We start from the raw sequence: 26,483 nt of genomic DNA on the forward strand, positions 1-26,483 counted from the left end.
TAACCTTGTGAGAGTGTCACAATAACCTCTCCTTTCAACCCTGTTGATGACCCAGGTGGGTGTCAGTATGCTGCAACATGATGTAATTTCTGTCTTTGTAGTTTACTATTTTAAAAATCTAGGAAATTACATATAAAAAACCTATGTTAACAGAACATTATTAAGGTTGCAAAGTCAAGAACACCCAAATTAGGAAATGCCAGAATTAAAGTGCCTGTGCAATCTTAATTGTCCCCCTTGTGGGTATGTATTAGGATTAGAGTTTGATTTACTTTATATATTTTGATATGTGATGTTGACAATTTTCGTTAACAGTTCTAAAGCTTTAACATTTTGAATCTCAGCATCTACTGTCATTAAATAATTTTTGTCTGACCCCTGCCCCATAATTTCCTGCAACTGTGTAAATTTAAATCGATAAAAATAAAAAAATGCTTATAAATAAACATCAATATTACCCATCAAAATTATTAGAATTTTTTTTAATTCTGTTAAGCCTAATTATGATTCAGTCCTTAATTACATGATCATATTGTTTTGCCCAAAGTACACAGAATAACCTGGTTTGGGATTGTAGTGAGGCAGAGTGGCCTCCCTCTACACTCTCCCTGGTGGGCAAAACCAAGACGGCCCTGCCCCCCATGCTGGAAGCAGAGGTGAGGGACAGGAAATATAAAAGGCTGGCCCTTCAGCTTAATTGGACCAGAGCCAGTAAAGAAGGCAGATGTTTCTACCCTGCTGCAGGAATCTGGACCAGACCCCAAGCTATATGGTGTCCTGTCCCTGGATGAGACCAAAAGTGGAGAGGAGCTACTTTGACTGCTGTCTGCCACTTACCCTGAGGAGTGGGAGGACCTGCAGACTATGGAGCCACACCCATGGACTGGGATAGGAAGTAGCCCAGAGGAACCAGACATTAGTCAGGTTGTGCTGTTGCCTTCCAAGTCAGCATGTTTTGGTAGGATCCCCGCTGATCCAGGGGTGGGGTCCCCCACCACTGTTAGGGCCCTGGGCTGGAACCTGGTGGAGTAGGATGGGCCCAGGTCCCCCTACCTTCACTGTTGCCAACCCCAACCCTTGAGTGATGGCCAGAAGGCCTGTGCCTTGTTTGTGGCTTGCCCCCCCCCAGAAGGCTGTAAGCCCATAGACCGTGTGTCCCTTAGTCAGGAGGCTAGACAAAAGACTGCTTAATTGCTTGTTGCTCTGCCCTGTTCAGAGGGCCAGAGCCACTGACGGTGATTGCTGTCTGCCTTAGCCAGAAGGCTCAGGCTAAAGACTGCTTATTGTGCTGCCCGACTCAGGGTGTCAGAGCCTAGACTATATTTACTCCTTGTCTTAGTCAGAAGGCTTGAGCCCAAAGACTCCTTATTGCTTTGACCTGCCCAATAGGTCTGAGCCCATACTGTGATTACCGTCTGCCCTTGCCAGGAGGCTTGGGCCAGACACTGCTAATTAGCTTCTGTTTATTGCCTGATGCAGCAAATCAGAGTGGCCTCCCTCCAAATAGAGCCCTGCAAATCTGCAGATGTCTACTTTATTTCCACTGATCAAGTGGCAGATTAACGCATGGGCCCATTTGGGGGCTCCCAGGAGCATGAGGACTGCGGCCCTGCCCCCTGCTCCTCCTCTTCCCCCTGGCCAGGCCGGAAGCCGGAGCTGGGCCAGAGCCGCCCAGGGAGCTTGGGTCCCTGTGGGGGGACCCAGCCCCTCCACCTTATCCGAGCCCTCTCCCAGCAGACTCTGGTGCCCCCAGGGCCCGGCCGCCTGGCAGCTTGCTCCGCAGCACCGCTGGAGCGGGGATGTTCCTGAGCACCTGCTTTCTTGCTCTGCTCCAGGCAGTGTTGGGACTGCAGCTCCTTCGGGCTCTTTTCCATGTGGCAGCTGGGATGGGACTTTGCAACTTTTGACTGGAGATTGCGGCAGCTGCAGTGCTGAGTGCAGGGGCCAGAGTGCAGCGACCCAATCCCGGGGCCTCCAATTGCCTCTGCTCTGCCTCCCGCCTGTGCCTGCCCAACATGGTGCACGATTGCGCAGAGTCTGGTATCCCCTCACCCTAGAGGGATACCTTCTCTACAGCCTGGGATCCCCCTGCCCCAGAGGATACATCCTTTACAGACTGGGATCCAGGATCCCCCCATTCAGTTGTTGGGGACACTGGGCATGGCCACTAGGTAACTCGAGGGGATGGAAGACCATGAGTGTCGATGAAGCCCCCTTGCACTAGGCCCAAGTGTCCTTGGCTCCCCTGCCCGGAGGCACTCGCAGAAGTCATGCTGGGGATTTCGCAACAATATGTTGCAAAGTCACACTGCTTGAAACTAAACAAGGCCAAACAGGGCAGATATGGCAGAACAATGATGAACAAAGCCGCTTTATATCTATAGTTTAATAGATGGTACAGAGAACAAGTGAACTAGCTGGTAACTGGATTGGCTGGCTATATAGATACTTAGGGCAGCTTGCTATTGTATAAGTATGCTGAAGAAAGGATGTATAAAAGTCTGTGTAACTTCCTGCTCTGTGTTCAGGATTTGAGATTCTATTCTCCCTGTACCTTCTTTGAAGCTTCAAATAAACTTTTCCGCTTCTCCACCCCGTTGTGATTATTGGGTGATGCACACCGGGCAACGAACCCCTGCTGTTGTTTGCCTCTGGCACTGGGTGCCGGCAACACCATGGGGACACACCCAGAGCCCCCTCCCCCCACTCACCTGGGCCTCCTCTCTGTCACAGTTTAAACTGCCTGCACGAAGCCAAGCATGTCTGCACACCACCCCACGTACATCCTCTCTCCAGAGCCCAGGGTTCTCCCTCCACCATCTGGTGAAACAGACACCTTTCACCAAGATCGTGGAGGTGAGGATCCCCCTGGCTGGGGCTGGCATGCAGCTCTCACATTGCTCAGAAGGGGACTCCTAAGACTATTACCCTGCTCTGCACAAACCAGTACTCTGAGTAACAGGACAAAATTAAGAGGGGGAAATGCAAAGCTATCGGGGAAACCTTCCTGGCAGTGTAATTTCTGTCATAGGCTGTGGAACAATCTCCCAAGGGAAGGGCTGGAAATCCCCAGGCTTGGGACTTTTAAAAGGAGACTGGACAAAGCATTTGCTGGGAGAGGAACCAAGATGGGATGATCACAGAGGGTTTTTTTGTCCTCTAATTTCTATAATTCCATCCCAGTATTCTGGGAGTACAAATTCTGGTACTAAAGACCTGGTGCCTGGATCCCATTGCTCTCAGATTGTGAGTTAGCGTCTTGACATGCAGCTCCTACAGGGCCAGTAGTGTAGCTCCTGCTGTTAGTACAGCTGTTTGCAAGTGCCCTTGTGTTTAGCTGAACGCTCTTACACTCAGAGATTGAGTGCATCCCCACTATATTGTGAGCATGCATTCTGCCACTGCTGTCCTGCTGTGTGGATCCCAGTGTGCTTGTACTGTGAATTTTTGACACTCACCCCATGCTATATGTATTTCTTTGTGCTGGTATTGCTTGTGCCCTGGTGTAATGACACTATGCTAGGAATATGAATTCTGAAAATAGTGCCCTGGTGTGGTGGTCACTCTGGGCTGTTACTCTGAATCCTCTCTTTTTGTATGCACTGTTATTGTAACCCTGTTGGTCCCAGGACATTAGAGAGGCAAGGTGGGTGAGGTAATATCTTTTACTGGACCAATTTCTGTTGCTGAGAGTCAAGCTTCCAACCTTATGCAGAGCTCTTCTTCAGGTCTGTAAACTCAAAAGCTTGTCTCTCTCACCTACAGAAGCTGGTCCAATAAAAGACATTACATCACCCACCTTGTCTCTGTAATGTAAATTCTGTCATTATGGCCCTGTTGGGTGCATTTTAATATACTGAGAGCATGAATCTTGGCCAGTAGTGTCAATCTTAATGCTAGTAGCCTGCTGTTTTAGATCTTACTCATCTCTGAGCCTGGGAGTTTTAATTTTGGTATGTGTATCCTGATGCCAATCCATGAAGGAAGTGGAGTTTGGAAATAAGGTGAACACAGAGCTGGCCTTACAGGTGGGCACTATGGTCAAGAGGCAAGAAATGAGATGGGCCTGGAGTGCAAGGCCATGGAAAGGAGCTCAGGGGAATGGGGGCAGGGGAGAGAGCAGAGCCCAGGGTGATGAGGGAGGATTCCTCTGCCACTTTGGTCTTGACCCTCCCCACTTTTACAAAAGCTCCAGCACCCTTGGGCTCTCTGCAACAATCTGTCTCCCTGCCTGGTTCTGGCTTCTGGCCTGGCCAAGGGGCAGGGCCTCATGGTGAGGCAGATATGGGGGGCCCAAAAGTTATTTGTGCCCAGGGCCCCAATAAATCTTAATTTATCTCTTCGCTGACCATTTTTGCAGATTGGATGCGGATACAAATTTTGTATCTATGCAGGGCTGTGCCTCCGAGCCTGAAATGATGGGACCAGGACAGGATAAATCAGGTTGTGTAATAAAGGGGGCTGTTATATGTAGAACCCCGGCCTTATTTGTTGCAGAAGTTGGAAGGTGGGTAGTGAACGAGCCAGGAGACTGCAAGAAGAGATAGGACAGTCTCATGGTTAAGGCAGTTGAATGTTGACCTGGATAATTAGATTCTATCCCAACCTCTGCCACAGAGTTCCTGTGTGATACTAGGCAAGTCAATTAAAACAAACTTTTCATAGGTCACTAATTGCATTCCTCATTTTTTGGGTGTCAGCTTGATACCCTGGAATCTGACTTGCAAAAGTACTGAGTACTGACAGCTGCAACTGAAGTCAATGAGAGCTGTGCTTTAAACAAAAAGGGCTGTATAACACTCAATACTCTGAAAAATCAGGTCCTAGGCATCTCAAATTGGGCATGCAAAATTAGTGGAAACTTTTGACTTTATTCTATGCCTCAGCTCCCAGTCCCTCGCCTCAGGTTATTAAGACATATTTATGTTTGTGAAGCATTCAGAGACTAATGATGAGTGCCATGGAAAAGATGATGAGTATATTACTCGGTTTTCAAAGCTGGGTTTCAACAGTATGCAGTAAATAAGGCACGGGGCCAACACACTGAAAAACAAAAATAAAACAAAATATTGAATACTCATTGAATGAGCTATCCTGTGTACTGAATGAGGAGGTGGTCCTGTGGAAAAAATAGCATGTGATTAATGACTATCATAATGCCTATACACAGGGGACTGACTTAAGGTTGCACATGCAATCTTAAATCTGGAATTTTCTAGTATTTCAGTGCTTGACTTTGCAACCTTACTAGTATTCTTTTAACAGTTTTTATCTGTGTGTGTATATATAACTGATATTTTCCTTTTACGAGTATCTATTAAAATAAAATGTTTTGATACAGAAATAAAGTTAACAATAGTACATAATACTCAATGGGTCTGAGCTACAATTATACTGTGATTACATATTTATTTATATTTGACGAAAATGTGTTAGTAAGTTGAAGGGAGCTACAGAAACCCAAAGTTAGATAAAGGTGGGCATGATATCCAGACTTATTTATTTTCTTGCTTTTTAGTACCTGGGGTGAAATCCTGGACCCAAAGAAATCTGTGGCAAAACTTCTGTTGACTTCAGTGGAACCAGGATTTCAACCTTGTTTTTTTAAATGTAATAGGTAACTTACGTTGCCGCTTAGCAACCAGGTTTTTGAAACAATAACTCAAACTGAGCTCATATTAAATGACAAGTCTTGTAAGTTTTATTTTTTCTCTTATATTTAATTGCTTTTGAAATATTAACACAAGTTACCACATGGAAAATAATTTCAGTTTTTCCAAATATGTTATACATCAAGGCATTATCTAAGTACAGTAAAAGCTGTGTTATCTGGCATTTTACCAACCGGAAAGCTCTAGAAACAAGCATTTCTGATATCCATTAGAAGTCCAGTTGGCCTGAGGCCAGCAGGCTCCCTATCTTGCTCTGTGTGGCTCCCTGGAAGCAGCAACATATCCCTGCTGGTCCTAGGTGGAGGAATGGCCACTGGAGCTCTGTGCACTGCCCCCGCCCTGCCTGCTGGCTCTGCAGCTCCCATTGGCTGGGAACCGCTACCAATGGGAGCTGCAGGGGCAGCGCCTGCAGGCAGAGGCAGCACAGAGAGTCACCTGACCACGCTTCCACCTAGGAGCAGCAGGGGACAGGTCACTGCTTATGGGGAGCCACCTGAGGTGAGTGCTGCTGGGATCAGGCACCCTGAAACTCCTCCTGCCCCCCAACCCCCTCCTGCACCCAAACTCCCTCCCAGAGCCTGCATTCCTGCACCCCAGTCCTGAGCCCCCTCCTGTACCCAAACTCCATTGTTCCATTAGTAAGTATAACTCTTAGTTAACCAGAATTTTTGACTAACCGGCACCTCCCATTCCCCCAACAAGCTGGATAACAAAGCTTTTACTGTACATGCAGCAGGTATAATCCTGTCATACATCATACACCATGATATCATTTCGGTGTAATAATTATATAAGTTCTTGTAGAAAGAGCCTTAGAATTCCAAAGATTGCATTGGAGGAAAAGTATCACATAATACTTCAGAGATTTTGACATCATTAAATCTTAGGGGGAAAATCAGTAAATATATATACAGCTCTCTAATAACTGACTAGAGGTAGAGTCTAAACTCAGTACTCAGGTAAAAACAAAACTTCTCTACCATACAGAAAACTTAATACATTAAAACACCGAAAGTTTAATTTGTAAATTCTACCAAACATGCATCCACAGCATACTTCTTCCCCCTAGCCAAAGTCAATTGAAGTCAAGGGGAGTTTAAAGCAGTAAGACCCTTTGTTTAATGTTTACAGATAACCTTTTTGTCAGTGTTGGATTAAATGTGGGGGGAGGGGAGAAAATAAATTAAAAGCATCTTCCAGTGACATAAGCCTCATGAAGAATTAACTAGGATAAGAACTTATTCTAGTTGGTGCACTGACAAGCTGAACAATGCAGACAAAAATAATAATTAAAACATAGCTTCATGCTGAGATGAAACTTTCAAGAGTCTCAACTGTGTTGAGGTCATGATTTTTCCAGTTTTGTGTTTGCGAGCATAATTATGTCCCAGAGGCAGCAGGAGCTAGTGCTTGTCATTCCCCATTTCTCCCCCTCCGAAAGGAAATTAATTTCTTTACACAGAAATCCAAAAGTTGATGCCAGAGCAATAATAATAATGTAAACAAGCCTTTTATTCTTTTAATCTGTAATGCATAATTTAATGGCAGAGTAATATAAATAATGAAATTCCACATATACTTTAGACAATTAAGGGTAAACTGAAAAGTAACATTTAATGTAGTATTGATTGACCGTATCAACAAATGATGGCAGACGTCCGTATGGATGATAGCATTTAGAAAAATGCTATCAAATATATCTGTACAGAAGTAGTAGGGGCGGAATGGAGTAGACTTGATGGCTCAGAAAACTGGTAATGGAATATGGAGCCTTTCACCCCTAGATCACCGATTCAAATTGGCCCAGGTCAACAGGGACTGAAAGTCATTACCATCTGATGGCTCTTCAGTGGCTTCTGTGAAATGAGCTGGTCCCTGTACAACTCCCAACAGACAGGTGTTCATGTCACAAAACCATCATCTATCACGACTGACACCCTGTTGGGACTCTGAGCAGAGGACAGGAAATGAAAGGGCATGGAGTCAGAATTACCTTTATCCTCCAGATCAGGAGTGAGAAACATTGGTGGATTGGGGTGGGGTAGAGAAACTTGTTCTGTAATTGTCTAGAGTGTAGATGTTCCATTCATGTAGGATTTCAGTTTCTAGGCCTATGAATATAGAATTTTTCATCATCACTAAAAAATTCCCCCACTGCCAACCCAGTTTTAGAAACAAAAGTAAAAAAGCACAAGGATTTAAATAGAGATGGTAATTATACTGTTAGGGAGTTAGGATAACATGTATTTTTAATTAAACAGTATCAACCTACAGGTACTTTATCTTATTCCTAATCAGGACTGTAGATGTCTGTTTTAAAACAGATTTGACCTATGACAATTTACTGAGATGAAGTACAAATTAGGGATTTCTTCAGTAACAAATCTGCAAATTTTAAAGCTATTTCTGGTACATCCACATACTTAATGGGTATGGCATCAAACTGATGTATAGTGTGAAACTCAAATGACAATACTTCTTGCCCTTTTATAGACTAATAAATTTGTTAGTCTCTAAGGTGCCAAAAGTACTCCTTTTCTTTTTAGTATTGATGTGGTATCAGTGTGGGATACTTTTTCAGAAATGGTATCTGTGAAGTGTCAAGAGACAGAATTTGGACTTCAGTTGCCCCTGGACACACACACTCCCACCAGCCTGCTTGGCGTTCTACAAAATACAGGAAACTACCCAGTGCTACTCTTCTCATCCGAAAATCTTAAACTACACTTCTAAACTTTTAACTATTTTAGGTGCCTGTTTCACAGGAGAACAAACCTGGACAATAGAAACAGACAGTTTCCTTAGAAGGACATGGGCCTGTATAAGGCAAGAGAAGTTGAAGATCGTGAAAAAATTGTCAATGGGTAATGTAAGTCCCTTCCAATGAAGACATGACACAGATGTCTTTTGGCCTTGAGATGAAAACCTTGTCTGTGTCTCTCAGACCTGGAAGTGAAAAAATTATCTAAGTTAAAAACAAATCTTTATTTTGAAGCTGCTGGGAACACACAAAATTTGTCTACATTTGGAAAAAATGATCCACTGGTGAAAATGGGCATCACCAATACGCTGAACACAATTTAGCTGCATGTTCAGACACGGACAAACTCTATTCAGCACTATTTCAGATCACTCAGAACCATGTAACAAGGTGCCTGGGTTCAGATGCCCATATGTGCTTATTTTCTACTGATTTTGTAAGCACTGAAACAATCAAGTAACCATACAGTATATGTGCATATGATCCCATGTACTGTACATACATACTGTATTTGGATGTGCAATTGCACAAACATTCTCTGGGTTTAACTGTATCTCAAATATTCAAATATTTTCAGTTTAAATGTGCACTCGTGGCTCCTTATCAATTAAGGATATTAAATGAAAAATAAGTTAATGAAATATTGTAGTGGAGATTTTAAATATACAGAAGTTATGAAATTTATTCATAGTACCAGCAGCAGATTCATAGATTCTAAGGTCAGAAGGGAACCACTGTGATCATCTACTCTGACCTCCTGTACAGTACATAGACCTTTCCCAGAATAAAAGATGTAATTAAGCTACATTGAACATGGACAGTAAAGTGTAAAAGAAACTTAACAGCATATTAAGTGAGCTACCTATGTTCAAAGAAGCCAGTTATTGTTGGCATGGGAATTGTAAACAGAAAAGGCATATAGTGGTCTCCACAGAGGTAAATAAATCAGCATCAAATCAAGATTGAATGTCCTTCTAAAAAAGGATACATTCTAATTCAACCACAAGTTACTGAACTTGCAGGATTTACTAGGGGAAATTCTATGGTCTGTGCAGTACAGGAGGGCAGATTAGATAATCACAATGGTTCCTTCTGATCTTAGAATTTCTGAGTTTTAAAACCTTGATTTTCTGTGTGCAGGAGACTGAAGTAGAGGTTCATGTACAGGAGTGGTAGCACTGGATTATGAATTGACTGAACTGTGTATTTGGTTTTGTAATTTTAAATAACTGGTGGGGTGCTCAGAGCCTGAGTGTGGGTGCTCTTTATTGTTTTATGTCAAAACAAAGCAAATACATTTGAAAAGACCTAGCACTATTGGCACTATGCCAATAATAAAAACAAAACAAAATAGTAACAGGCGTAACTGTGACAGATTCCTAATTTCTGTTGCCAGACTATCAACTAACATGCCAGTGAAATAGGCTTTTTGATCAGGTTGACCTGTTTGGGGAGAAATGGAGGAGGTTGTATTTATAGTTCTAGCCAGTTTGTATAATAAACACAACAGATACATACCTGCCACCACCAGAAAGCTATAAATAAGGATGTAAGCAAAGAAAAATATGGATGACTTTGAACTACATTGGACACCAAGAACTGTGTAAAAAATAGGGATGATCCCTCGTAAACAGGCAGAGTTGGTAGGTAGGCGAGCACTGCTTAGACATCTAGGTGCAAGGTACCTTACGGCTAGAATAAAGTACAAAGCACTGACCCATCTAATTCACGAAGAGGCCACGTGTTCCACAGGGCTCGGAACAGGCACCTGCCAAGCGTGCGAGCGCAGGTGCTGCTCCCTTGGTGGGGAGCCCGCTCCTGCCCTGGAGGCGCGTGTCCAACGGCAGGGCCCCGAGAGGCCGGACAGGGGGGCTGGGTTCCCCAACGGGACCCAGAAGCCCGCAGCTCCCGCCTAGCTCTGCGGCTGGGCCGCGGACGCTGGAGCCCGCCACCGCCAGGCTGCCCTCGCAGGCCGGGGTGGGGCGGCTGGGCTCGCCCGCGGCGGCAGGGGGAGGCTGTTCCAGGGGCTGGGTGGGGGCGGCGCGGGAGGCCCTGGCCCGAGAAGTCCGCCCAGCGACGGCAGGAGGAGTCGGAGCTCGCCCGCTCAGCCCAGGAGGTACCGAGCCGCTGCTGACGTTGTTAGGGCGCTCCGGCCCAGCCGCAGCCCTTGTCACGGCGCTTCCCCCAGGGCTGTCGCCTCACCCGGCGGTCTCGGACCAGCGAGTGCGGCCGCCGTTAGCGGATCATCGCACGGGCGTGGCCCGCGTCCTCGGTGGCCCGCCCTCTTCCACCTTTGCCTTCTCTTCATTGGTCGAGCAGAACTCTCTTTTCCGCGATTGGTCCAGGTGCGCTGCCCATCTAGGCGAAGTGACGTTCACCGGCTCTCTGCTCGGGGCGGCCATTTTGGTTGCTGGCGGGAGAGGCCCTGGGCGAAATGGTGCCAGTTAGGGGGTGGTGCGTGGAGTGCCCGGAATGGATCGGGGCTAGGCTGCCTCGGGGGTGCAGCGAGCCCACAGCCTGCACTTGTGTCACCCTAGCCCCGCGGCCTGTCCCTGTACACTCGCACCCCGCCTTCACCGTAACTCCCTCCGGCCGGGGCAGGCAGGGCGGCTCAGCGCTGGAGGCAGCAGGTGTGGGCAGTGCCCTGTGCGGAGCCGTCCCTTCTGGTCCCGGCTCCTCCCCGCCGGGCTCTGGAGCTGGCGACGGGGGCCTTTGAGGGCTGCAGCAGTGGCTGATGCTTACAACGAATTAGCTGCCTCTCTGCCAACGAGCCCCTTTGAGGAGTCACTTCACTTCCCCAAAGCGTGCTAGGCCCTACGGGGCAGGAGGGGTTTGTTCCCAAAAGACGCTCCTTGGCAGACGCTGGGGTTGGCATGATTGCGTTTGATCTCGAATCAGCCCAATTTACCCTCCTAGGAGGACGTGGTTTGTGCCTACGTGGAGCTCTCAGAGATATAACACCGCCCCAGGTCAGTATTTTAAACATGAACACAAGGAAGATGAAGAACAAGGCTCGCTTTGGCAACTGATCATTCTGCTGGGAGTTATTCTGCATTTCTGGGAAATGGCCATTGTTCCCCTCTATCCTTGTTCCTTACCAAATAGTGAATTCTCTTAGCATTTTGATTTATTAATGTGAGCCTGCTCAGTCGAAACAAGGCCACTCAAAATTGGACTTTAAATAGTCTTAAATGACTATTTCGTTGCTGAAAACAGAAAACTTCAAAAATTTAAAGTGCTTTAAGGATATAGTGCTTTGAGTCAGATTGTTTTTATTTAAATGGAGAATACTACTGAACCTGGTAATATATCTCCCAGTGAAAGTAAGTTTGTTTATTTTCATGGAGTTCAATATTAAATACTACTTACTATCCATGAACTGCTTGTGATAGGAGCAGCCCAGGTGTCAAATCATGAATTCATTTATCACGTTTAATTTATTGTTTTTTAGCTGCTCCACAGCTCTGGTTGCAAAACTGATGGTGGCAAATTGTAATTTGAAGCCAGATATATATCTTTATACAAAATCCTGAGTGAGTTTAGTGCTTATTGAAAATAAGGGACTAATAACATTAACTTGAGCTAGGATTGGGGCATGCATCATGCAAATTCCCAAATACTCCTCTGACAAATTATTTATATTCTGAACTGAAGCTCTTCGTCTTTCATTCTGGAGCTTCTCAAGCACAACATGCCAGATCGTTAGCTTTGTGATATGGAGGAGAAAGAGTGAATCAAAGTAATTGTTGATCCAAAGTAATTGTTGACACCCCTCACCCCCCAAGTTTACACTGAATTGTGGTTAAAATCTTCCCTCTTCCCCAGAAAAGGAATTAGGAAGTTTTTTGGTTGTTTGTCTGGGATATCTTTTCATATTAACCACTCAAAAATATTTTACTATGCAACAGAAGTTCCTAATTACAGAGAATACGCTTTTTATAATAGGATATCTTGCAGTGCCTTTATGAACTTTCCTTGAAGTTAGGATGGTGAATGTTTCAAAGAGTATTTCTAGGGAAAGTCTGATTATAATGGCGAGTACCATAGTGGACAGCCCTGGTTCCCTATTCTATCACAGATAAAATATCTGAATGAGTCATATAAAGAAAGTGGTGTGCAAATAGTGTAGGTCTCACCCACGCTGGCTATCTCTACTTCCCTTGCCCCCCAAAATCCTCCAGTAACCAACACAACAACAAAAACCAACATACATACACCATAGTATATATGTACTTCTGAGAAACAAGATTGTGTTTTCTGCTGTGAAACTACAGAAATGTATATGTTCTGGCACAATCCCTGTCGAAAATGTTTTGGGTATTCTCTTGTAAAGAATGTTTCATTTGCTAACTGGTTCCCTATTTTTACTAAGTAAAAAAAAATGAAGAGAATTATATGAAGGATACACGACCGATCATTTTTTAAAATAAAAAGTGCTTTTTAGTGCTATGGATACCTTCATTTCAAATGAAGTCTGCAATGATTAAATATTAAAATGATCAATGCTTTAAATTAATATAAAAAACTTTTCAGGAGATTATTACAAAGATTAACTTTTTAAATGTTTTAATAACTCCACACTTTATCAATCACAGACACTGAAACTATTTTCACATCACCATACTGATGATCTCATATATCATTGCAGTATTGTGCACTAACTGTATAAATAGCATGGAAATGTTGGTAGAGAAGATGAAGAAACACAGTTCATGTTATTGCTCTTTAATATGCAGTTTTGGTATTGAAATATTCTTTGACATGTGAATGAGTGAGTAGTTATTTTTCTAATACTGAAGATGAGACAGAAACCCAGTCTAAGGAATGAAATTAAATGTCATTTGCCATTCATAAAGGAACTTTGTTTCATGTAATGACAAACCTAGGTGGTCTGTGGCAAAGGCTGAAAGAAGAAGAAAAAGCCCTAGCATGTGTTTTCTTAGGAAGGACACACATGAATGCAGCCTTAGTATCCTAAAATTGTCTGCAACTGCCTATGATTAGAGATACATTTTTACTCTTTCAGTTTGAATTATGTTTGCAGGTCATGAGAAAATGTCATGGCACCCCAGGTGCTTTTGTTACACTAGCTGCATGTAGCCCTACCACTATAATTCAGAGGATTGACTAAACATTTACCCCAGGCGTTCTTAAAATGGAGGATGCTAATTTCTTTGTTTTACATTTCTTCTGGATTTCCTTAAGCAATAGGTTTAGCAATCAACTTTAGTATTATTTTGGTTTCAGAGGAACAGCCGTGTTAGTCTGTATTCGCAAAAAGAAAAGGAGTACTTTGCTTGTTTTTACCTAGCTAACCATCTATTCCAGTTGTACTATGCAACTTTATTTTGCATAGCTTATATATCCCAGGACACTTTGCAGAGCTAAATGCAGAACAGTATGTGAATAAATTATTATTTATTTGAGTGTCAAAACTGTGCTTGGTGCTATACAAAACAAAGAAGACGTGATCCCTGCTGTATTGTGCTTGCAATCTCAAACATAGAACAGTGATAGTATTATTAATTCATCACCATGCAGTGTCTAAGTCCAACAAAAGAGGTAAAGAGGAATAAGGACGCATAGTCGGAAAAGAAGTGATAACATTAAATTAGAAAATAGATGAAGAGCTGGCAAATTGAATAGATACAGTAAGATTGTTCCAGATGGCAGAAGCTACATCAGAGAAAGTTCTTGCACCAGAAGTGAAAAGTTTGAGAGAAGGGACAGATTAAAGGTGGATGCTAGATAAATATAGAGAATGGCAGTGGGAAGAGGAGGTCCATAAGGTAGACCAGAAAGGACAATATCTTAAACAAGGAAGACATTGTTATTCATATAGGCCAATTTGTTATCTGCTGTAGGGAGTGCTGTGTGTGGGTTAGTGTCTTCTAACTAATGGGCAAAATCCTGGTGTAATTCCATTCGAATCTATTTAAAAAAAACCTTTTACATTCTGAATTATACAAACATTGCTCTGTTAGTTCAATTTTTAATATAGTGGGAATACTGATCAGATGGAAAGTGTAAAATGTTTCCAAGTTTCAATCATTATTTTCTCTCGGGTTGTGCTATTTGGTATAAATAAGGAAAAAAAGATAACTGGGCCCATGATAATTGCTTCTCATAGTTAACTTCCTGTATTGATTAGTCCCATTGACTTCACTCTGTCTCCACTACAATTTCAAGTGATTTTGTTATTCTTCACTTCCTGTTTTAAATGCTGTTTGTTTTTAAACGGCCGCTGCATTTCTGTGTTCAGTATACCACATATCTACAGCTCTGTTCAAATCTCACCTTAAAGTGCAGCTCTACTCTGAGAGGTGAGTATGTAACAATGGTACCTACTTAGAAAACAGCATTGTTTCTTTCTTGCGATATGTATGACAGAAATTGGAAATCGTATGCCCAACAGGCATATTTAATTTTCTGTCTTTTGAAATCTCAACTTTAACATTAAATTCATTATAGGTTGAATTGCTACTGCCACCTGTCATTAAGGTTGCCTGACTCTTTCCATTGGCAAAACCCTGTTTTCAGTTGCTTATAACTTTGCTAAACTTTACCTGTTTGGACTGAAATTTTCCATGTGTGATGTCTACTTCAGGCTGATTATTATTTTTTTTTTGTAAGACTTCAACATAAGGTTGAGCCATTTCTGAGAACAAAATTAGAGGAAAATATGCTGCTTTGCCCATGTTAAAAAAAATCTTATATCTGTTGTGATGAGAATCTCTAATGCCTCCATGCTTTGAACCCCACTGGCAAAGTGTGTCTCTCATTCCCCCTAGTGGCTGGTCTACATAGAGACTGACAATTTACTACTCCTGTCCGTTACGCTGTCTCAAGAGTTAGTGGTGTGTACTGGATCTAAAAGTTCCAGCCCTGCTGATGACCCATGTGTGTATGAATATGATGCTACCTGATAGAATTTCTGTTTTTGAAGTTTGCTTCTTTAAAAACTTAGGAAATTACATCCAAAAGGCTGCATGAAAAGAACGTTAAGGTTGTAAAGTCAAGCACTCACAAAATTAGGAAATGTGAATTTTGACTAGTTATTCAACTATACTGAGTTACACCAAGTGAGGACCTGCCTTCTAGAGAGTGGGTTTTGGTTGTGGTGCTGCGGTTGGACTGAAGTGGGGAAGAGAAGAGGGAGGCATAATCAGGAAGTGAGTAAAGAGAGGGAGATAGAATGGGAAAAGAAGTGGGTGAGGGGAAGGAGAAGGAGGGTAACACACATAATAACCAGGGAGAGTAAGGTTGGGCAGATGGAGGTTTGCATAGTTAAGAGGGGGTGAAATGAAGAGGGTGTCAAGAGCCTATGGTAATTGAGGGGAAAAATAGACCTCTCAAGATTCAGAGTAGAGAGAATTACAAAGTCAGTGAACTGTGAAGCCTCTTCTGGGAGGGTAGGCTTAGAATTTGCTGGCTGTAAGGCCCTGATTTGCTGTCTCTGCCTTCAGTTGCTGCTCTTGGGAGGGGGCCTGAGGGTCTTGATATGTCCATATTCTACCCCATGAACTTGTTATGCCTGTTCATGTGGTTCCCAGTTGAACCGGATGAGAAGGCTGCCAGGCTGGTGATTTCTTTCTAATGCTGTAGAGGCGCATGCATAGCAGGTCTCCTTACATTGTTTGTGAATGTGTAATGGAAGTTGCTGCTATAATGTGTATGTGCACTCTCCAACTTCTGTTTGATTGAAATCTGAGAGTCAGATCCTTGGCTGGTGTGAATTGGTGTGACTTCAACAGAGCTACTCAGATTTTCACCACCTTGAGGATCAGGCCCCCAGTTTTAATGTTGTATTCATATGGGGTTTTTTGCATATACTATTCAAATGTAACTATTATGAACATTATAAACAGATCTTTCTGTAATTTTCAGAGGGAAGAGTGAACACTGCACCCTCTGACTACTGTAATTAACTTACTTGTCACCTATTTATTGAGAAAGATAGGACAAGATGATTTGATATCTAATTAGGAAAGCAATGCAGAAAACCACTAGGCCAGATAGGTATAGGAATATCTGGAAAATCAGCGTGTAGCCATTAGTTAAAGATGAAAATTTAATTTAAATTGGAAGTTGCTTTTTTTAAGTATTCCATGAGATTAAATAATATTAGTAGCCTCTTAAAGTAACAAAGCATAATAATTTCGTACAAAAGGTCCCAGTGCACTTGCTAATATCCTTTATGGCTTTAATAGAATAGACCTGAAATGATTTACAAAGCAAAGCTGTTGGATGAATTCTTCCAGTTCTACATGTAAAGAGAAACTGTTTGTCTTTCTCTGAGTTTATATATATCCATGGAAATTATGATGTAAATGTGGGTAGAGTACTAAAACATAACCATATATGCAGAACAAAATAATAGTCAAGAATTCAGAGCACTTGCATTCTGCCACTTACTGTACACAGAAAATGTGTATTGTACAGACTGTTAAATTCTATGTCTTGACCATAGAAGGACTTTATAGAATTTGCACCATTTCCCTAAGTAATTTTCAAGGCTAAGGAACAGTATGTTTCTGTACTCCTACAGGAAAGAGCGCAGTGCATCCACAGTCTGCAGCAAATCTATCGGTCTGTTGTCAAAAGCTCAGACACCATCACTGCCATGAAATAGTTGGTAGCTAGAAGAACATTCTTTGTATTGACATACTGGTACAAATGAGCTCACTACTTTGCTTCACAGTTTTTCAAAAAAATTAGACTAACATTTGCATCTTACCTCTTCAGCCACTCCCTGAGCACCTGACTAGTGATTTTCCTCCCCTCCTCCTAAAGGGGGAGGAGGTGGAGCGGGGAGGAGAGGAGGCGGGTTAAGGGTCGGAGCTTGGGGGAAGTGGCGGAGGAGGCGGGCCGATGTTTGAGACCTCCAGCCCCTGGCAAAGTTGGTGCCTGTGCTTGGGAAGCTGCCGCTACTGCTGCGCAAGGTGCTTCTGCTAGCCTACGGCACCTTCAGTCTCCTTGGCTGCTTCATTGCCTGCAGTGCCAGTAGGCTATGCCTGTGTGGGGTAAGGTGGGGGCACCTCCCAACTATAGTAGAGTACCTGTATTAAATTCCTTGTTTAAAATGTATATAATGCCTTTTGTCTGGCAAAAAACAAATTTCCCTGGAACCTAACCCCCCCATTTACATTAATTCTTCAGGGGAAATTGGATTCGCTTAACATCATTTCGCTTAAAGTCACATTTTTCAGGAACGTTAAGTGAGGAGTTACTGTATCAATTTTCATTAACACAGCCTGTATGAAAGCCCATCAGAGTAGTAAAGCTAAGGTCTCAGCAAAGGGGTGTGTGTTTGTGTGTGTGGAGGGGTAGCATTACACACTCATAATCCTGCAATAAAATGGAAACAACTGTAATTAAACTCCTACACAAAATTGATATAGCTCTTCTCTGCTCTTCAAGCCTGCTTACAGGGTAATAGGACATAGGGTGTAGTAGTGGTGGAACAAAATGATAGTACTAGGAAGAGAGTAGCCTTTGTTAGATTTCTCATATTGGTATTGTATTTTATCTGTTCATTTATTTGCTCTGATGCAAGCTGGCCTAGATTTATATTATTGAATACCCTGGTATTCTTTGTTTTATGTAGAAACTGTAAGGATATATTTTGGACACTGTATTTTTTCCCCTCTCATAAAATATTGAAGCACATGTTCTCCTTTTGACGCCAGCCAAGGGTGTGAGCTAACTTCTAATGTTTAGAGAAGTGCACCCAGGATGTTAAAGTGGACTATTTTATTTTGGGCTATGGCTTCTGAAAAGATCTTCCTGTCCCTGTAGCACCTCATTAAATGCTCGCATCGTAGAGACTGAAGGTTTCGCTTTCACAAATGTCCCAACTTTCCCATTGCTAACTGGTCTGAGGTCCAGAAATCAAATACAGAACTGCGTATTGGGTTGTGACTAGGGTCCTACCAATTTCACGGCCATGAAAAATGCATCACAGATGGTGAAATCTGGTCTCCCCCCGTGAAATCTGGTATTTTGTGTGCTTTTACCCTATACTATACAGATTTCACAGAGGAAAGCAGTGTTTCTCAAATTGAGAGTCCTGACCAAAAAGGGAGTTGCAGGGGGGTTGCAAGCTTATTTTAGGGGGGGTCACAGCATTGCCACCATTCTGTGCTGCGTTCAGAGCTGGGCAGCCAGAGAGGGGCAGCTGTTGGCCAGGTGCCAAGCTCTGAAGGCAGCGCCCTGCCATCAGCAGCACAGAAGTAAGGGTAGCAATACCATACCATGCCGTCCTTACTTCTGCGCTGCTGCTGGTGGCAGTTCTGCCAGCAGCCGCTGCTCTCCAGCTGCGCAGTTCTGAAGGCAGCACAGCCTCCAGCGGCAGCGCAGAAGTAAGAGTAGCAGTAGCGCAACCCCCGCCTATAATAACCTTGTGAGCACGCCACAATTCCTTTTGGGGTCAGGATTCCTACAATTACAACAATGTGACATTTCAGGTTTAAATAGCTGAAATCATGAAATTTATGATTTTTTAAATCCATGACCGTGAAATTGACCAAAATGTACTGTGAATTTGGTAGGACCCTAGTCATGACCCCAGCTATTATGCCTACAGAGTATTCTAATATATTTTAATTATTATAGCATTGACTGAAATGTTGGTGGAAGTTGTATATATATAACGGGGAAGGTAATACATGGTCATGGTTTTAAAAACAGAGTTAGACAGACCTTAATCCAGTTAGGAGATAGTCATGTTATACCAAATTTAGCTAAAATTTTCCTAGCTACATCTCGAAAACTTTGAAGTCCTGTCTCTCTGATCCATGGCACGAGGCAGTCCCCAGAGGGTGTACAGCTAAGATAGGTGACTCCTATGCTGCACCTCCCACTTTTTGACCTATTCAAAAATATCGGAAATACCAAGCATGACAGTTCAAACTAACAATGGTAAAGTTTAGCAATGTCTAGACCAATAGGCCGATAGTAAGTGCATGCACAGCTGCAATGCAGGATATAAGCAAAAAGCCTCCAGAATGCCACCTTTTGCTACTGTTGGTTTTGAGCAAATGCGGTTGAAATTGTGCAGCACAAAATAGTGAAAACATGCAGCACTAAAGTGAGGCCAGGGCTTTTGTTGTTTTAAGTAAGCAGGTTGCTACTTTTTCTGCTAGTTACCAGCATTTGTATCTTCAGTGGACCATTGGTCCATGCAAAGGATTTGGTCCAATTTTGATATGTAACTTTAATTGAATTATTGTGGGATTATGACTGGAGCTTTGAGTGGAGGACCTAAGATCAGCTGAACATTTTAATTTTACATCTGGGAGGAGAATCCAGTAGAATTACATCTTCGTTTCTCATAGCCAAAATTAAAGAAAAATTTACAGAAGAATGTTGGATTAGGATATGTATGTTCATTTTGTCTTCTGATCTCCATTTGAGAACATTAAGGGTATGTCTACACAGAAGCTAGACACTTGTGGCTGGCCTGTGCCAGCCTACTCGAGCTCTTGGGGCTTGGGTTGTTTCATTGCTGAGTAGACTTCCGGGTTTGGGCTGGAGCCTGAGCTCTGGGATTCTGCGAGGTGGACTCTTCCTAGTTGCTGTTTTGACATACCCTAACAGGTTATGGTGTTTTTAATCAGTTTTTTTTTTTAAAAATCCAAATTAAAACTATTTGTGCACTTATTATTTCTTTTACTCTGACTAAAATATTTGTATAAGCTAATTCACTTTCCTGAATAACAAATACAACATGAGGTGCAACAAAGGAGCATGAAACTTTTTTTCATTCATAAATCAGTTTATTTAATATTTATTGAGTTGTGGTAGTTTCAAAGAGAGGGGAAAAATATTCATTCTGAACATAGGCTGGAAAGGTTACCTTTTAAATCCTTTCAAAGACTAGTTTTCAGAATGGAACTAATAATTCAGTTTTGCTGAAGTGTTACAGTTATCTCCATGTGTATTGAAATATTATTTGCTTCTGTCATTTGTAATTTGCTTTCAGCCTTTACCCGTTTTTTTCTAGGTACAAAGTGAGACAGTGGTTAAAGAATATCAAAATAGGAAAGGTTGGTCACCAGTTTTATTGATCATTATGACCTTGGTGGTGATTTGACATTGCATCATACTGTGGTGATAGGATTTGCCAAAGAAACAAATTTGTCTGACTTCTAGCTTTTGAGCAGTGGCCTTATTTATTTTGGTATTTTCTCCAGGTCTCCCAGCCTCCAATTTATGGTGGGCTGCCAGGGTGGGAAGGTCCAGTTACTGAGACTCTCACTTCTCCTTCCACTATCCCGGACAATCGCTATCTTAAAATGAAGTTAAGATTGAGAATACGTACCAGTAATTCAGGATCAGTTTGTTAAAGGGAAATTGTAACTATCCCCAAATCAAACATTCTAAATGCAGGAAATTCAGAATGAAGCTTACACTTAAATCCAAACATTTTAAAGTTTGCACCCAAGCAAACTAAACTTTGACCTGTTGGGACCCCAGCGTGGGAAAAATTGGGAGGGAGAGGGGAAATGGGCTGCACTTCCCTAAGCCGGGGAAAGGGAGAAGACAGGGTTATCCTTGGCTTTTAGCAGAGTAGGGAGAGTTGTGCTGCCCCTTAGTTAATACTTGAGCAGAGCAAAATAACATTTTTGATACCATGGAGTGAGATACCAGTGAAACAACATAATTCTCTATTAAATACATGAATTGTAAAATCTTAAGTTATTATAACTAGAGTGCTCAGAAGAATGTAGTTAATTTTGAAATTTGAGGTGTATGACCCTATAGCATGGTAGTTTTAATTTAAATGATTCCCTAGTTCATCAAAGGAAATGAAAGGTGAAGGCGTGGATGTGAAGGATCAAAGAGGGAATGAAAGTGCCTATATTCAACCATACTGCAGACTGTTTGCTGTTGATACCTTGAATCACTGAGGCAGAAGAAATAATTGATTCTAGTCATTTCTCTTGACTCAATAAGCTTTTAACTTGCACAGTAAAAGGTGCATGCTTTATTTTCATGTTGTATAAGAGTGACAAATGCCTTTGCTCTCCTTATCTACCCTCAAATCACAATCAACATGGTACAGCTTCTGTGTTTGCTTTTAATGCTACTTATATATATCAAATACCGTATATAATAGGTCACATTATTTAAAAAAAAAGTTAGCATTAAATATCACATGTACTCATATATATCATATAATTTTTCTTTCAGAGAGAACCCCCCACCAGTTCTTCATTTTTGTGTTGTGTGATGATGAAAACCATATATAATATTATCTGATTTTATATATTTTAATGGAAAACTATAGAATTTAAGGTAAATTTAAAATAAAGATCTTGAAAATGAGTAATATTAATATGTTAGCCATGTTGTCTTCATTCATTGGCATTCTTTCCATCTTCCAGTTCTGAGAGATGCTTCTGATCTGTATTCAAGTAGATAATTGCCCCTCTAGAGCAGGTATAAAAACAGTGTTTTGTTTGTAGTTTGTACATCGACAAGGCTAACTGCCACACAATGGGAGGCATTAAAACCCTCTGCAGTATGTTTACCTGAGAGGGTTTTCTTCTTTTAGTGTCAGAAGGGTAGAGACTCTTTTTTGATTGCAGACATTCAGTATTTTTAAGTGAATATAGTATATTACATTGGACAGAAGTCTGAATTTTTAAGATATAGGACAGCTTGTACTGAGAGCCCCAGCAGACCATATACTGAGAGCCCAGTAAGAGAAAAAATGTTGCTGTTGCTTTCTCTATTATATCAGACTTAGGCCCACATGCAGCAAAGCATTTAGATACATACTTAACTTGGGTAATGCTACTAACTCCAGCGGGACTACTGACATGCTTAAATTAAACACATGTTGAAGTTCTTTGCTGGATCTGGGGTATGTGTCTGACAATAACAAGCACTGGAACTTTATTCATGTAAGCTCAAATTCAAATGTTTATGCATATAAATGAGATGGGGTAGAATCCTCCTTTGTGTGATTGCAGAGTCCATATGTTTTGTGGGGCTTTGTGAGAAGAGATACAGAAACCCAGGTAGACTTCCCCTCTTCCACATGGAACCAAAGTCTATGACTACTTATATGCAAATGCCATGTAAGTAACATATTTTTATTGGATATATTAAAGAATTACTATGAAAAAGGCATTTTAATATGCTACAATCAATACATTAATAAAACATCATATACACACACGCGCACACACACATATGAATAGGTAGATAGATATGATATATAATATACTATTACTCATGAAACAGATATGTCCTTTCTACATGGACTTCCTCCATGAGTAGCTATTTCCCCACACCTAAAAATGGGTTATATTTTCTAGTGAAGGCATTAATATTTTCACAGTCTTGAATCTTAAAATGTTGTTCATATGAAAGTCCATCTTTACATCAAAATATATGTAAATTCCATATTATTCCATATTCCAAATGATTAGGGGTCTGGAACACATGACTTATGAGGAGAGGCTGAGGGAACTGGGATTGTTTAGTGGGCAGAAGAGAAGAATGAGGGGGGATTTGATAGCTGCTTTCAACTACCTGAAAGGGGGTTCCAGAGAGGATGGTTCTAGACTATTCTCAGTGATGGAAGAGGACAGGACAAGGAGTAATGGTCTCAAGTTGCAGTGGGGGAGATTTAGGTTGGATATTAGGAAAAACTTTTTCACTAGGAGGGTGGTGAAACACTGGAATGCGTTGCCTAGGGAGGTGGTGGAATCTCCTTCCTTAGAAGTTTTTAAGGTCAGGCTTGACAAAGCCCTGGCTGGGATGATTTAATTGGGTATGGGTCCTGCTTTTGAGCAGGGGGTTGGACTAGATGACCTCCTGAGGTCCCTTCCAACCCTGATATTCTATGATTCTATGATTCCAGAAAAACCAAAGCTTAATGAGGCCTTGATGTGGGTTGCAGCTCCCAGGTGCTATTAAATGGATGCACAGGGGCTCTGTGGGGGTTCTGGGTTCAGGAGGAATGCAGGGGGATCCAGGTGGGATTCTGCAGGGGGATCCAAGTGAAGGTTGTTGGGGCCCAGTGGTGGGGGGAGGTGTAGGTGTGGGAGGATGGGTCTTGGCAGGGAGGGTTTGGGTGTTGGGAGAGTGGGCCTTGATGGAGTGGAGGTCTAGGTGAAGCTGGTTGGGGCTCGGTGGGGTGAGGGTCCAGGTGTGGGAGGCTCATCAGGGTGGTCTGGGTGCAGGGGGGTGGGACTCATCCAGTTGGGGGTTCAATTGCGAGGGCTCAGCGGGGGATTATCTGAGTGGAGAGGCAGGGGTCCGAATGCAGGGGGGAGCGGCTAGGTGGGGTGGGGGGCTGCATGCAGGTTATTGGGGCTTGGCCAGTGGGTCTGGGGAGGGTCCAGATGCACAGGGGTTGGGCGGATGGGGGAGCAGTTCCCTGTGCAGTGACCCCTCCCCCTGTGGCTGAGGAGCGATGTGGGCAGGAAGCGGCAGGGTGTGTGTGTGCAGAGCTTCCTGTAGCTGGGGGAGATTTCTGGGAGTGAGTCTGACCTGGCCCTGGCTGCTCCTTGCAGGGGATGAGGAAGTCCTGTCCTTCCCCACCCCCATCCCAGCTGGGACTAGCAACTGAGCCCGGGGAAGAGCTACCAGCTGGGGCATCCCCAGCCCCTCTTTCCACGGTGATTTATCTCTCTGCTGGCTGCTCCAGGTGCATGAAAGGATGTGCCTGTGTGGCTGGGGAGGGTCATGTGACTGCTCTTGCAGTTTTCCTTTCCTTCTCCATCAGCAGTAATTTTTCTGTGGGGGACATGAATTCTGAATAAGCACAGTGGCGCAGAATTCCCCCTGGAGTAACGACTTGAGTGAGAGTGGAAACAAGCCATTTATTTTTGTACAGATGTCCCCTTTTTTATCAGATTTGACTGATGTGAACATCTTGATTTAAATCCTATCAGAATTGTATTTTAATTAAAATAATATTTTTTCTCACATGGTCAAAATCAATTGTTATATTTTTAATCCTTATCTTTAGTATTCGATGTCTAATAAAATATTTTAAACTCTTTTTGAAGAAGATACTTAATTTGTTTTTCATTTGTTGTGGATTTTGAAATGAACTAAGGAACATAGAACATTGAGTTAGGGTGCTGTGTATTTTTGCCATTCCTATTAGGTAAAATCAGAATTGCTCTATTGTGTGCCATAGGCACAATATTACTAACAGATAATAGAGTTTCTCCTTTGCCTAAAGTGGTAGGTGTCTGTCTGAAAGCAATAGGATATGAGTTCTAGTTCTGTTGCTGCCAGGAAGTTATGAGTTATCATGCACCATAGTGACGGCAGCTGTGACTTCTAGTTGGCCATGAGGTTTGTTTTAGCACTTCGTTCTGTTGTCCTTATTTAATGTATTAGATTTTTTTGTCACTAGCAATGTTTTCCCACTGCACTTATGGATCATTATGGTCTCCCTCCTTTGGCTAATTTAACTCTATTAAAAAACTGTTTATTCAACTGACTATGCAACTTATTGACAAAAGACCTATTTAAAGTCCATTGAAGTCAGTGGAACTCTTTCTATTGACTTCTATAGATTTTTAAATCAAACTCGGAGTTATAGACTGAGTTAAGACTCAGCTGCCTTTATAGTTTGAAAACATAGGCCTACATTGCATAAATAAAAAAAGTGTGTTTGCCTGTTTGTGGCATCCATTTGTAGTACATGCAGATGGATAGCTACATGTATAGATATTTGGTACTCATTATGAGTGTATCCATATTGATGCATGTGTAAATTAGACTTAGATGCTAGTGTCTGAAAATTTGGCCCATAACATTAGCATTCTGCAGGGAGTCCTTTCAGTCACAAATTCTTAATTTCTCTTCTGTCAAATTAATAATTACATTCCAAACTTTAATTATATTTAATGTTCAAAAATACTATATACTAATATTTAAAAAACTTTTATAGTTGAAGAATCAAAACACATTATTCAACACCAAGTCTCATTTTCATGGAATTTTGCATTCATGCAGCTCTTGGTATGTACAGTGGAACCTACTTAAGATTTTATTATTGTTATTAATCATTTATATAGCATCATAAATGTACAAAGCACAGTGCCATGTGCTTTATAGTCCCTATATTTATTTTTTATTAATTTTTTTTAGTCATTCACAATATGTTTCTATTCCATTAATGAAAGGGACTGTATGATCCCTTAGATGGCCAGAATAATATTCTTTGAAATTCCCATGAACAGTAAAACAGAAGTGAATTTCAACAGTAGTGAGTTAAATTCTCTCATAGTCAGATCTTGAATGGACATTCAAACAGTTCTTTGTCTATAGCTCTCATTAATTGTCAAAATCAGAAATATATTATTGACAATGGAGTGTGATATCGGCAACTTCTTCATCTCGGATAGTGATCAAGATGTGATAGAACAGGAGAGAAAAAGATAAAGAATTCCTCTTGTGGTGCAAGGAAAGAGAAGGGAAAAAAAGATCAAAGAAAAAATTCCCCTTTAAAAACCTGAAAACAAACTAAAAAACAAAATATCATTCAAATCACTTGTACATGATTTTTTTTAAAAAAGCATTTTTGTAGAAGCTGAGAGCTGGGAGAAAGCTCACATTGATTTCTAATGACTTGAAACTACTCCTTAAGTTTTTTTAGCAATATCTAAAAGAACAGTGACAAACTCCTTTAGATGGTTTTTAAATGGTATATAGTCATTAAAATTCCAGGAACCTGCACAGAGTTTAGAGTTTGTACAGCACTTTATGATTGTGTAGAATTCAGGTTAAATAAAGAAACACAAGAAAGGGGGCTCGATCCTGCACCAACTGACATTAATGAAATTTTGCTATTGAGTACAGTGAAAGCAGGACTGAGCCCATACTTTGTTAAATGGTGTGAATTATTTTGGGAAATAATAGATATATTTATGTGTGAAAAATTTCTGTTTTAAACAGGGGTGACAATTTCGCTTCAAAGTATTTCGTGAGTCAGAAAGGTTCCAGATCTTTTCTTTTTAGAAATCTGATCTGATGGTTACGTTTGAAACCATTCCTGCAGCAAGATTCATAAATAA

The 26,483-nt window shown here is 41.9% G+C and overlaps 1 protein-coding gene and 1 long non-coding RNA gene across 5 annotated transcripts in view; one reads left to right on the top strand and one right to left on the bottom strand.

Moving 5' to 3' along the window:
• Positions 1-5,673: 5,673 nt before the first annotated feature.
• Positions 5,674-10,586, bottom strand: LOC125632660 (uncharacterized). The gene is made up of 2 exons (XR_012666920.1): positions 9,952-10,586; positions 5,674-8,618 (listed from the first exon to the last, which is right to left on the bottom strand). It is a non-coding gene; the product is annotated as an uncharacterized LOC125632660 (long non-coding RNA).
• A 136-nt stretch (positions 10,587-10,722) lies between these two features.
• The window catches only part of TRIQK (triple QxxK/R motif containing), an 89,153-nt gene continuing 73,392 nt past the window's right edge, over positions 10,723-26,483 (top strand). The window contains exon 1 of one of the 4 annotated variants that reach the window (XM_075125056.1): positions 10,723-10,778. The gene's annotated coding sequence lies outside the window, so the exon portion shown is untranslated. Of the gene's footprint in view, positions 10,779-10,911; positions 11,403-26,483 lie in introns of those variants that run through there. The other 3 variants (XM_048841211.2, XM_075125057.1, XM_048841212.2) reach the window with 3 other exon arrangements.

The sequence above is a fragment of the Caretta caretta genome, chromosome 2 (genome assembly GCF_965140235.1).
Source record: "Caretta caretta isolate rCarCar2 chromosome 2, rCarCar1.hap1, whole genome shotgun sequence".
NCBI lineage: Eukaryota > Metazoa > Chordata > Testudines > Cheloniidae > Caretta > Caretta caretta.